Source organism: Lytechinus variegatus, chromosome 5, assembly GCF_018143015.1.
Source record: "Lytechinus variegatus isolate NC3 chromosome 5, Lvar_3.0, whole genome shotgun sequence".
Classification (NCBI taxonomy): Eukaryota; Metazoa; Echinodermata; class Echinoidea; order Temnopleuroida; family Toxopneustidae; genus Lytechinus; species Lytechinus variegatus.
The window spans coordinates 9,069,443-9,080,872 of NC_054744.1; positions in this window are offsets into that span (position 1 = coordinate 9,069,443).

Below are 11,430 nucleotides of genomic sequence, written 5' to 3' on the forward strand. Positions count from 1 at the left end.
ACCTAGTTGTAGCACTTGTTTTTTTATAGATCTGTATTAAAAATTGTGCCAACTTTATTTCATTCATTTTTAATGTTAATGAGTAACAAAATAATGAGTTTACCACGATCCGATCTTATGAACACGGTGTTTACGAAAACATTTCTGTTCAATTATAAAGAAAAATAATATTTTAGAAATGCTTTACTCAGGGAAAGTGAAATTCTTCTGTTCTTCTGGAAGAAGTTTACAGTTATATTATCATATCCACCGAACTGTTTTACTGAAATACTCCCAAAATCACTTAAACTAAAGTGATAAGCGTACAGGATAAAGTTTATGTTGGAGGAAATGAAATTAAATGGAATAATATTTCAACGTAAATGTATCACAAGGGAAAGTGCACACTTAAAATGTTGGGCAATATATACTGCCCACTGTGTTGGGTGATGTACTTTGGTAACAAATATATCTATATTTTGGGCAATTATTACCCAATTGAGAAAATTTATTACTCAATTATTAGTTTTATTACCCCATTTGGACAGATTGTAGCCAATAGTTGTGTGGACAGTATGTTGCACAGTGATGAATATAAATTGGGCCTCTCTTTGCCCAACATTTTTTATAAGAGTGCGGGAAAAGCTTGAAAAGACTAAAACGGAAAAAGGGGAATGAAAAAGAAGAAAACTAACTGTGTAAAATTAGGATATGTAAACTTATGTACATATTCCTTGTCGATATAAAAACCTAACCAACGGTCATTATTTCCTTGTTCTTGGCGTGTATAATTATGTGAAGTTCAATTCGTTTTTCTTGGAAATGAAATATTTCAATCCGAAAATCTAAAAAAACACAACTAATATTGTACTTGAAAAACACGTTTAAATCTTTAGTAAAGGGTCAGTATACTCGAGTATCATCCAACATCCAGATGTAAAAATGTTCAATGGCTATTTAATGTTTTACAGCCATTAGAATAATAAATTTGACTTAGTTTCAGGCGTTACAATTCGTATGCGGCATCCAGCACACTATATCGGTAATGATTTTATTTTCATTTAAAAATAAGAATTTCAGCACCAACCACTTAATCTATTAATTTATATTAATGGTGTAAGACTGTACTTGTAGTGATTTAATAGTTGTTTATAATTGTATAAAATGTACACTATAACATGTTTATGTAACATGTAGAGCGTTGTGGCCCAGTGGATTAATCTTTTGACTTTGAAACAGCCATAGCGTAATTTCCTTCAGCAAGAAATTTATCCACATTGTGCTGTACTCAACCCAGGTGAGGTGAATGGGTACCTGGCCAGATTAATTCATTGAATGCATGAGCGCTGAAAGGCAAGGCAGCTCGAGCTAATGCCGGGGTAATAATAATAATAATAACATCGCGCCTCGGAATAGAATATTTCTAGATAGATGGCGCTCTATAAATGCCTATTATTATTATTATCATTATTATTATTATCCAAAGGAACTGTTACTGCGCTAGCGCTATGAGCCTCTCTTGATGGTTTGTGCACTCAATAAGACATCGCTATTATTATTATTATTATTATCATTATTATCATCATTATTATTTTTTATTAGTAGTAGTAGTAGTATTAGTATTTGTTATCATTATTATTATTATTTCAATTGGATATTAGAAAGCTACTCCTATACTGGATAAGATTATATTTTGAAATATACAACCCATTTCGTGCTTGAGAAGGGATTCTATGTAAACATAACAAATTATACGCAGATTGGGTCACCTGATCCTAATCGATTTTGATGTAAAATCGGTCAATTTAACCACTTACAATAATTTTGAGGTGCTTTGGCCGAGTGGCTTAAGGCGCCTTACCTGACTAGACATAGGAAAATCCGGGGTTCGATCCCCGGTCACGGCGCCAATACCCGTGAGGAATGCATTTTAAGCTACAGCGCTCATTTTATCATACATGATTGTAAATAAATGTATATGTAAATGCCTATTGAATTCACCTGTTGATATGACATATTTCTTATTGTTTTATCCGACACACCATAACTATTTAAAAGCACACTCTTTAAGATAATTTAGTAATGAATGGAAACGGTCACATGTACTTTTGGGAGATATATGAATACTAATACCTTGGTCACATTTGCTCTACGGCGGCCGTACGTAGTTGAAAACAGCCATTTTATTCATTTTTATTCAAACCACCTATATTTAGCTGGTACAAAAATGTTAAAACGGCTGTTTCGACTCGCCGTACGGCCGCCGTAGAACAAATGTGACCATGGTATTAAGGAAGACTTTGAAGGGGTACTCTGGGCTGAAATAATTATGTTTAATACCTCGGTCACATTTTGCTCTACGGCGACCGTACGGCGAGTCGAAAACAACCGTAGGGGAAGGCGGGGTAAGTTGAGCATAGGGGCAAGTTGAGCCACCAGCCGCAGGCCAATAATGAATGAGTCAGACATTGTGGTGGTGTCATGTATTGATGACCCATAGCATAACCCCTAACCCCACCACATTGTTTCCAACTTTGAAACAAAAAGTAGTTTTTTAGAGGGAAAAATGTGAATTTCAGCCAAAAAAGTAAAAAAGAGTGTGAAATAGATAAGTGCTTTATAAACACACACGTCTTTAAATATAATAAAGACATGATAACAACATTATTAGTCCAGGTATGGATCTTCATTCTTGTCATAGTCTTTTGTATGATGGATGCATAATAAATGTGTGGATACAAAATTATCGCACTAAGTTCGGACTGGGGTAAGTTGAGCCAAACAGCATGGGGCAAGTTGAGCCATGGTAATTCCTATGGTAATGTATCTTAAAAAAAAAAACCCATAAAAATCGATTGAAATACAGGCTGAAAGGAGCAAATTAACATGACTGCTCTTTTCCTTTTACAGGATGTTAGTATTTATAGAGAATTAGCAAGTGAAAAGACTTTAAACAAAACATTGACATGCTGGTTCTCCCCCATACATTTTGTACATAGTTTTTGTGGCTCAACTTACCCCAGAAGGTGGCTCAAACTTACCCCATATATGGGGCAAGTTGAGCCATTTGACATCGGTTTTTTCAAAGGTCACGATGACTTTCAGTGTTGGGGTAGAAAGTTATATATAGGTGGAAAATATTTCAGAAGAATGAAATTTCAAAGCAAGGTACTTATTTCAACAAGATTATTAATCATATCAATTCTAACATGCAAAAAGCAAAAACTGTCACAACTTACCCCGCCTTCCCCTATTATTCAAAGCAAATATATGTAGCTGGTACAAAAAAATGTTAAAACGGCTGTTTTCAACTCACCGTACAGCAAATGTGACCGATGTATGAATAAACAGAGTAAAATTCATGAAAATTTCATAAAAATCTGACAATAAAGAAGTTGTTGAATTTTTAAGTTTTATTTTGTGAAAACAAGTATATGCACGTCGTCATGAATATCCTTATTAGGTTGGTTAATGATGTCACGTCCTGGCTCACTTTCCTATTTCTTATGTGTTTACATCAAATCACAATTATTTTGTATTTTCATACATGTGTGTATAATGTGTCTCCTTTATAGGCCACCTATAGTAAAATAAGTCGCAGCAGTGAATATATAATGCAGTAAATCAATTGTCAATCGACTTTTATAGTTCTTGGAGGAAAAAATCTGAATAAACATAATTTCAAGTATTAACAAGTGGGGATATGACATCATCGGGTTGCTCATTAAATATTCATGACGACATACATAGAACTTTTTTACCATAAGCAAAATCATTAAAAGTTTATAACTTATATATCCCTTGTCCGATTTCAACAAAGATTTTAATTGTTTTGTTTGTCGGATATTTCCATATCTATTCAAATTATAACCTTTTCAGCCTGGAGTATGAGGCCGAAATATGACCAAACTCAGACCGTTTTAGTAGAATTAATTAGCTATAGGAAAAGTCTGGATATATTCATTAATATTTTCATTGTCAAATATGTAAACATTCGTTCTAGTGCGAAAAAAATTGCCACTATTTTGATTAAAAGATGGGAGTTGCTGCTACCCTGTTTGGCGTTCAACAATTAAAGGGATAGATCTCTAGAGCCTCGTCGATCTGGCGCTGCACGGTGGCTGCCGGGCCCACGATCAATTGGGCAAAGCAAATTTTCGGAGTATTTCATTTCATGTCTATTTCGAACAATAAATTATGGATTTTCATTTTTCATTTTCATTAAAAAAGACACTGTAAATCTTTCGGTCTGGATTCAACATTGATATATAAATCAAGAAATTTGTCAATCATAAATCCTCAACGTTCTGGAAGGGTCTCTCATCCCGCATACATTCGTAATTCCGAAGCTTCGTTATTCCGAAGGTTCGTTATTCTGAAGGTTCGTATTTCCAAAGGTTCGTTAGTCCGAAAACGTAATGAGGTTCGTAATTCTGAAGGGTCGTTAGTCCGAAAACAAAGTGAGGTTCGTAATTCCGAAGGTTCGTTTGTCCGAAAACGTAATGATTAAAGAACCTTATTTCGTTTTCGGACTAACGAACCTTCGGAACAACGCCACAAATGTTCGGACTAACGTACCCTTTTACGTTTTTGGAATAACGAACATCGAGGTATAGGCAATTTACGTGTTCGGAATTACGAACCTTAGTCGGAATTACGAGCCTTCGGAATTACGAAGTGTAACCGTCTCACCATTATCAGCGTGAAATGTTAATGTTGAGCAGTTGAGCGCACTAATTTGTCTTTCTACCATTGTCTTTCGTGCAACCTCAAATAAATGACTTAGTATAAATATGATTAAGTATGGACTCCTCTTATTGTGTACAGAATTAGTTTTCGATCATATCGATATGAAAGGTCAATACACAAAAATGAGTCGAGTAATCTCGTTGTTAGAGCATTGGACTCAAAGTTCGCAAAGTTATGGGTTCGAATCCCCGCTTTGCCACCTTAATTACGTTATAAAGGTCCGACAGTATTTCGTCTAAGGCCAGCCACAAAGAATGAACTAGACTGAACACCGGGACATTCATCAACCCCCGTTCATAGACGAGTATTGAGAATAGATGGGCGTGCGTTTTTGTGAGTTAGAGGGAGCAAAAAAGTGTACCGTACTAGGACATTGGCATAAAAAAGACGAAAGTGTGTGTCAGGGGCCGCAAAACAGTGAGAGTGGGGGGGGGGGGGCTGAGCCAAAAGTGGGGGCTGACCTGCTAAAAATCATAATCATATGGTCAATTTTACGTTTTTGTACAAGGTTTTGGAAAAAAGTGGAGGGCAGAAGCCCCCGGTTCCGCGGCCCCTGTGTGCGAGTGTGTGTTTTCAAAAAAAAAAAAAAAATATATATATATATATATTGTCTTATGTTCATGCGCACCCCCTCCTCACATATAACCAAACAGACATGCATTTATTTTTGTTCCAAAATATATTCCCTGTTGCTCATTTTCTTTAATATTTTTTTTGCATTGTCTTAAATTTAGAAAATTGAAGAAAAAAATAATAATAATACAAAAAACTTTGAGAAATTAGGCTTCGAGCCTCGAGCTTAATGTGCAGGGTCACTGTCCTTTGCATAATTTGACGAATCAACGCCGGTCGATGAAAGTGCAGGACCCCGCCAACCATATCCCTTCACTACCACCCCCCCCCCCCCCCCCCCGAAAAACGAAAGCCTGGCGTAATATTATTGAAAAGTCAGATCGATAGGATTATGGTGAAGCTCAAGACCAGTATACTCTCTATTTTAATTACCCCTTATTGCGGTTGAGTAGAATTTTTCCAACGTGACATGAATATTACGTAATCTTTCGATCGTGTAGCGTTATTGATAACCGATATTAATCAGTATTAACCATGTATCATCACAGCGAATCCGATTGACATAAGAGACTTAGATTTAGCAAAATCAACATCATTCTGAATGTTGCAGTCCACGTTATTTTATGTTCGACTGCAACATTCGTCTAGCTTGTTGCGGCTTATTATTCAGGAAATCGTGGTTTGGTTTTTTTTAACATTTGCAGCCTCGTCTTCGTCCATCTTTGCAGCAAATATATTGATTTTTTCTACTTTGCTTTGGATGAGTCGTACACAAGGTAAGAAAATGACTGACGTACACCCAATTTTCACTTTGCTGTAAATTTTATTATCAATAACTTTATGCACAAATGAGGAACTTGATTCCAAATGGGGTTAGATCCACTTTTGACCCAAATTATATGTTTGTATACAAAAATGTATCTTAGACGTGGGAATCAAATGCAACACATCGCATTTGAAAAAAAAATGGAATGGTTGGTAAAAATTGATTGCAAATTTGAGTTTTGTTTCAAAAGGAGCTCAATCCACTATACGGTTATTTAATTCCCCCTATTTACATAAAGTTATGCATTCATTTTTTAGGCATATGTTGTGGACACAAGTTCACACCATCAGTGCAAATTTTGCTGAAAAACTCCATTTTATGAATATTTTTGGATCTATAAGCTGCTATTGGAATTAGATATCAAAAAGTCAGTGTCGTTTGAAAAGAAGACAAAATATCTTTTTTTCTTTCTGTAATTCTCAATTGATAAACATCAGAAAAGAAATGTGAAATGTACTCTCCTAGTGTTGTGTTGGGATCGTTCATATCTAGTTGGGAGCATCAATGACAACACTGGACTGTTCCATAAATCAAGAAATACTTTATTAATAATCCACTTCCAGTCAGTATAACATCTAGAGTTGTCAAGAATATCGCAATGTCGATAGATATCTTAACTCTGTGATAATCTCAACTGTTCGTACCTCAACCCTTGGGTGTTCTCCCATTATATAATAAAGCTTCGACACAAATTGTAATCAAAGGGTTTGGGTATAGGACAGAAGGGATGATTGGGAAAGGGATAGCAGTTCTCTGATTAGGGGTTGTTTAAAACTATTAACGATAAGGGTTTTACTGGCTTGGATAATAATGAATACGTGGAATACGTGGAATAAGGGTTCTTAGAAGGGGGTTCAAAGGGATGGTTCTGAGAAGGAGGTATATCCATAATGAGTCTAGACTATACATGTATGTAGTGATTTATACAATCACTTCATGACACTATACATTTTTGTGTTTCCTGTTCGATTTCCAATATCAACTTGGCAAAATCGACATTTTACTAAGGTTTTGTTCCAAAAGGAGCTGCATCCATGAAAAATAAAATTTCAAAAGTGCTTCAAAAATTGACGATGAATACTAGATTTGTTAAATCGTGATTTGATTAATCTAAGATGATAGTACTGTGATCATCAAGTATGTTAAGTACAATTAATCTTTTTTTTCTCTCACTATACTAGCCTCTAAGTTACAGCATCTTTTAATTCTAGTTGTTGTTCCGTCAGGAACCTATCCACGGAGGATTATTCTATTGTTACTGGGGGTGCTGAGCATTGTCACAGCACCCCAGTAACAATAGGTAATTCCCGTCGCCAGGTCCATTGAAGACTTTTTTTCCTTGTCAATTTTTTCTGGTGCGAAATATCCTTTACTTTCGGGTCAAGACTTTTCTTTTTTTTTCTTTTTTTTGTTGCTTGTCAATTTTTTTGGCGGACGAATTTGCCTCCCCCCTTTCGAAAATCGTGGGTACGCCACTGTCCCTCTCAGTTTCGTGCGAGACCTGTAAAAATCATCTCTCACTTTATAACGCGCGGAAATTTCACAATCAAAGTTTTCGGGTTTTCCGTTGCACCATCAGGATTCCTTGGGTAAAGACGGTGGGATCTGTCGATGTCCTCGACGACCATGTCGATTCGCAGCTTCTCTTTCGCAAGTTTCACAAACTTGCTCAAGAAAATAAGGAAAATGAAACTATTCAGACACGTGATATTGATTTCCAACTTGCATCGTTAGCCTCTCAAAAAGGTCGCAAAATTGTTCATCTAAACATAGCCTCTTTGACAAAGCACTTTGATGAATTGAAAATAACAATTGGTAAATGTTGTTTTGATGTGATCACGCTAAGTGAAACCCATCTAGACGAATATATCAGTGATGAAGAGATTGCAATAAATGGATACACATGTGAACGTCGTGATCGAAACCGATCAGGTGGAGGTATCGTCGTGTATGTTCGCGAAGGATTGGATTATATTCTTAAACCTGAATTTATGCCAGCAGAACTCGAAATAATTGTTATAGAAATACATGAAGACAAACAAAAACCATATAATATTGTCACCTGGTATAGACCACCATCGTCTAAATCTGACTTATTTTCAAAATTTGAAGACAACCTTGAAATGATCGATGGGACTGGCAGAGACTTTATAATCTTAGGTGATATGAATTGTGATATGAATAAAACAAACTGCCAATGGCAATCAAAACAACTTTTAGAAATTTTTCATAATTTTAGATGTAAACAAGTAATAGTAGAACCAACTCGTGTAACGAGTAATTCAAGCTCACTGATTGATCTTATTGTAACTAATAGCCCTCATCAAATACAGGCAAGTGGAGTATTGAACGTCACACTGAGTGATCATTATATGGTATACTGTGTGAAAGGGAAACTTCGTAATGTGAAACAGATGCATAAATATAGAGTCATGAGGAATGTAAGAAAATTAAACCCTGATACGGTTCTTGAGATTATGCGAAGTGTAGATTTTGAATCATTGGGAGAATTTGATTGTCCTGAAGTAGTATATGGATTATTTGAGAACAAATTGAATACAATATTGGATTCTATAGCACCTATTAAACGAATGCGAAAGAAAAATAAGACATCAAATTGGATTACTCAACATATTTTAGATCTGATTAATGAGAAAAATAATGCCAAAGAAACAGCCAAGAGATCTAAAAATGAAACTGACTGGCGAAATTACAAACAGTTAAGAAATAAAGTCACTAGTGCTATCAGAAGAGCAAAGCGCTCATTTATAGATAATTGCATAGCAAACAAATCTGACAAAAATGCTATTTGGTCATCTATGCAGCAATTTCTACCAGACAAGAAGAAGACATGTAATAGTATTCCACGAATTCGTTTAAATGACGACGTAGTTCATGACCATAAGCAAGTCACAAATGAATTTAATGATTATTTCATTTCAGTCGGTAAAAAGATACAGGCTGAAATAAACGAACAAACTCAGGATATGACATATGAAAAATATTGGCCTAATACATATGACGACGAATTTAATTTTACTCAGGTCTCTGAAAGCACTGTTTTAAAGGAGTTAAAATGCATCTCTGATAAAAAAGCAACAGGTCCAGATGAGATACCGGCTGTGATTATCCGAACGATAGCACCATTCATTGCAAAACCTCTGAGTCAAATCATTAACATGTCATTGATTCAAGGAATTGTACCCCATCAATGGAAAATCTCTCGTGTAACCCCAATTTTTAAGAAAAAGGGAGATAAACAAGAAATAAATAATTACAGACCGATATCAGTGATGCCCATTCTTGCAAAAGTGATCGAAAAGATTGTCTTTAAACAAATGTATGAGTTTTTGAATACTAACAATTTACTGTGCAATAATCAATCAGGTTTCCGACCAAAATATTCCACGACTACTACTTTATTAAACCTTACTGAAGATATACTGCATAATATAGATAACGGTTGCATCACTGGAATTGTCATGCTTGATTTACAAAAAGCATTTGATTGCATAGATTATGGAATTCTACTAAAGAAATTAAGTTTCATAGGTATGTCCTCCAGAGTTATAAAATGGTTTAAAGATTACCTTACAGGAAGGAAACAGTTTGTTACAATGAATGGTATAAGTTCAGATACAAAAGAACTCACCTGTGGAATACCACAGGGCTCCATATTGGGGCCTATGCTCTTTTCGATATATGTGAATGACCTACCGAATTCAATTAAGGAAAGTAAGGTGTTAATGTATGCTGATGACACCTGTATGTATTTTAGTAACGATAATATACTGGATATCATATCAACATTGAACAAAGATCTTCAAAGTTTATATGAGTATTTGAACTGCAACAAACTGAAACTAAATGTCGGAAAATGTGAATTTCTTTTGATAGGTACCAGGAACAAGCTTAGTAAAAGTGATCAAAACGCACATTTATTAGTAGAAGGCAAACCTATCCGTAGGACTTCATCATGTAAATACCTTGGCATGATAATTGACGAAAATTTAAGTTGGAATTTGCATGTTAACGAAGTAAGAAGAAAGGTTATGTATAAATTATTCTTACTGAAGCGAATTCGTCCAATAATTACACAACATCAAGCAGAAATATTCTTTAAATCGATGATTCAATGCCACTTTGATTACTGCGACATAATTTACTCTAACACAGGAGTTACGAACTTACGGAAATTACAGATATTACAAAACAAAGCTCTTAGAACAGTACTTAGGAAAGAACCAAGATTTTCTTCAGATCAATTGTTATCCATTTTAAAACTAGATAATCTTGCAGTCAGAAGAAGCAAGAGAGAATTAACAATGATGCACTCAATTTATTATAATGATGCCCCAAATTCTCTGTTGTGTATGATTGAAAGATATATTCCACCATATGGAACCAGATATTCTTCTCACAATTTTTCAATTCCCAAAAGTCATACAAATTATAAATTAAGGAGCCTTACCTTTAGGGGATCAAAACTGTGGAACTCACTTCCAGAAAATATAAAAAATATAGATAACATAAATATATTTAAGAAAAGCATAATTGCACATTTCAGATCACCTGCACATCCCTTTTCTTTTTAAGTATCCTGGATCTCGGGGGGGGGGGGGTTCCGTAGGTTCGTAACCCCGGTTATTATTTTTTTTCATATATATAATTTCGTTATTACTTTCACCTCTATGTGATTTATTTTCATTGCAAAATTTCGTTTATCGTACTTCTTCGATTTTATAAGTCATTTGCCTTATTTTTGTGCTATTCATATTGTAACTGAATCTTCATTGTTATTGTTGTTTTTTATTGTTATGTTATTTTTATGCATTTTCTCTACTTTTGTTTATCATCAAATAATTTGTTTATATAATATTGTTGTTTCATATGATTTTTTACCTTTGCACGGACTCACAGAAGAACAGCCAGTAGGCTGAAGTGGGTATGCCGTGATTAAATAAATAAATGAAATGAAATTTCGTTGGTATTATGATAGAGCAACCATAACAGGTGGGTGTTTCATAAAGCTGCATGTTCGTATTAAGTTTAAGAACGATTGGTGATCCTTTCCAGTGGCAAATGGTATAATCATTGGCGATGGTTTAGTGCGTAAGAAAGGATCACCAGTCGTTCTTAAAGTCACTTAACTTACGAACAGCTTTAGTAATGAAACGCCCCCCCCCCCCCAAGAATTTTTAACGCTGTTTAATTTGGCTTTTTCTACATGTCCGAGTAGATGTCTTGTCGGGAAACTAATTTGATATTTTCTTTTCTCTAAGTTCAATTATGGAACACTGCCA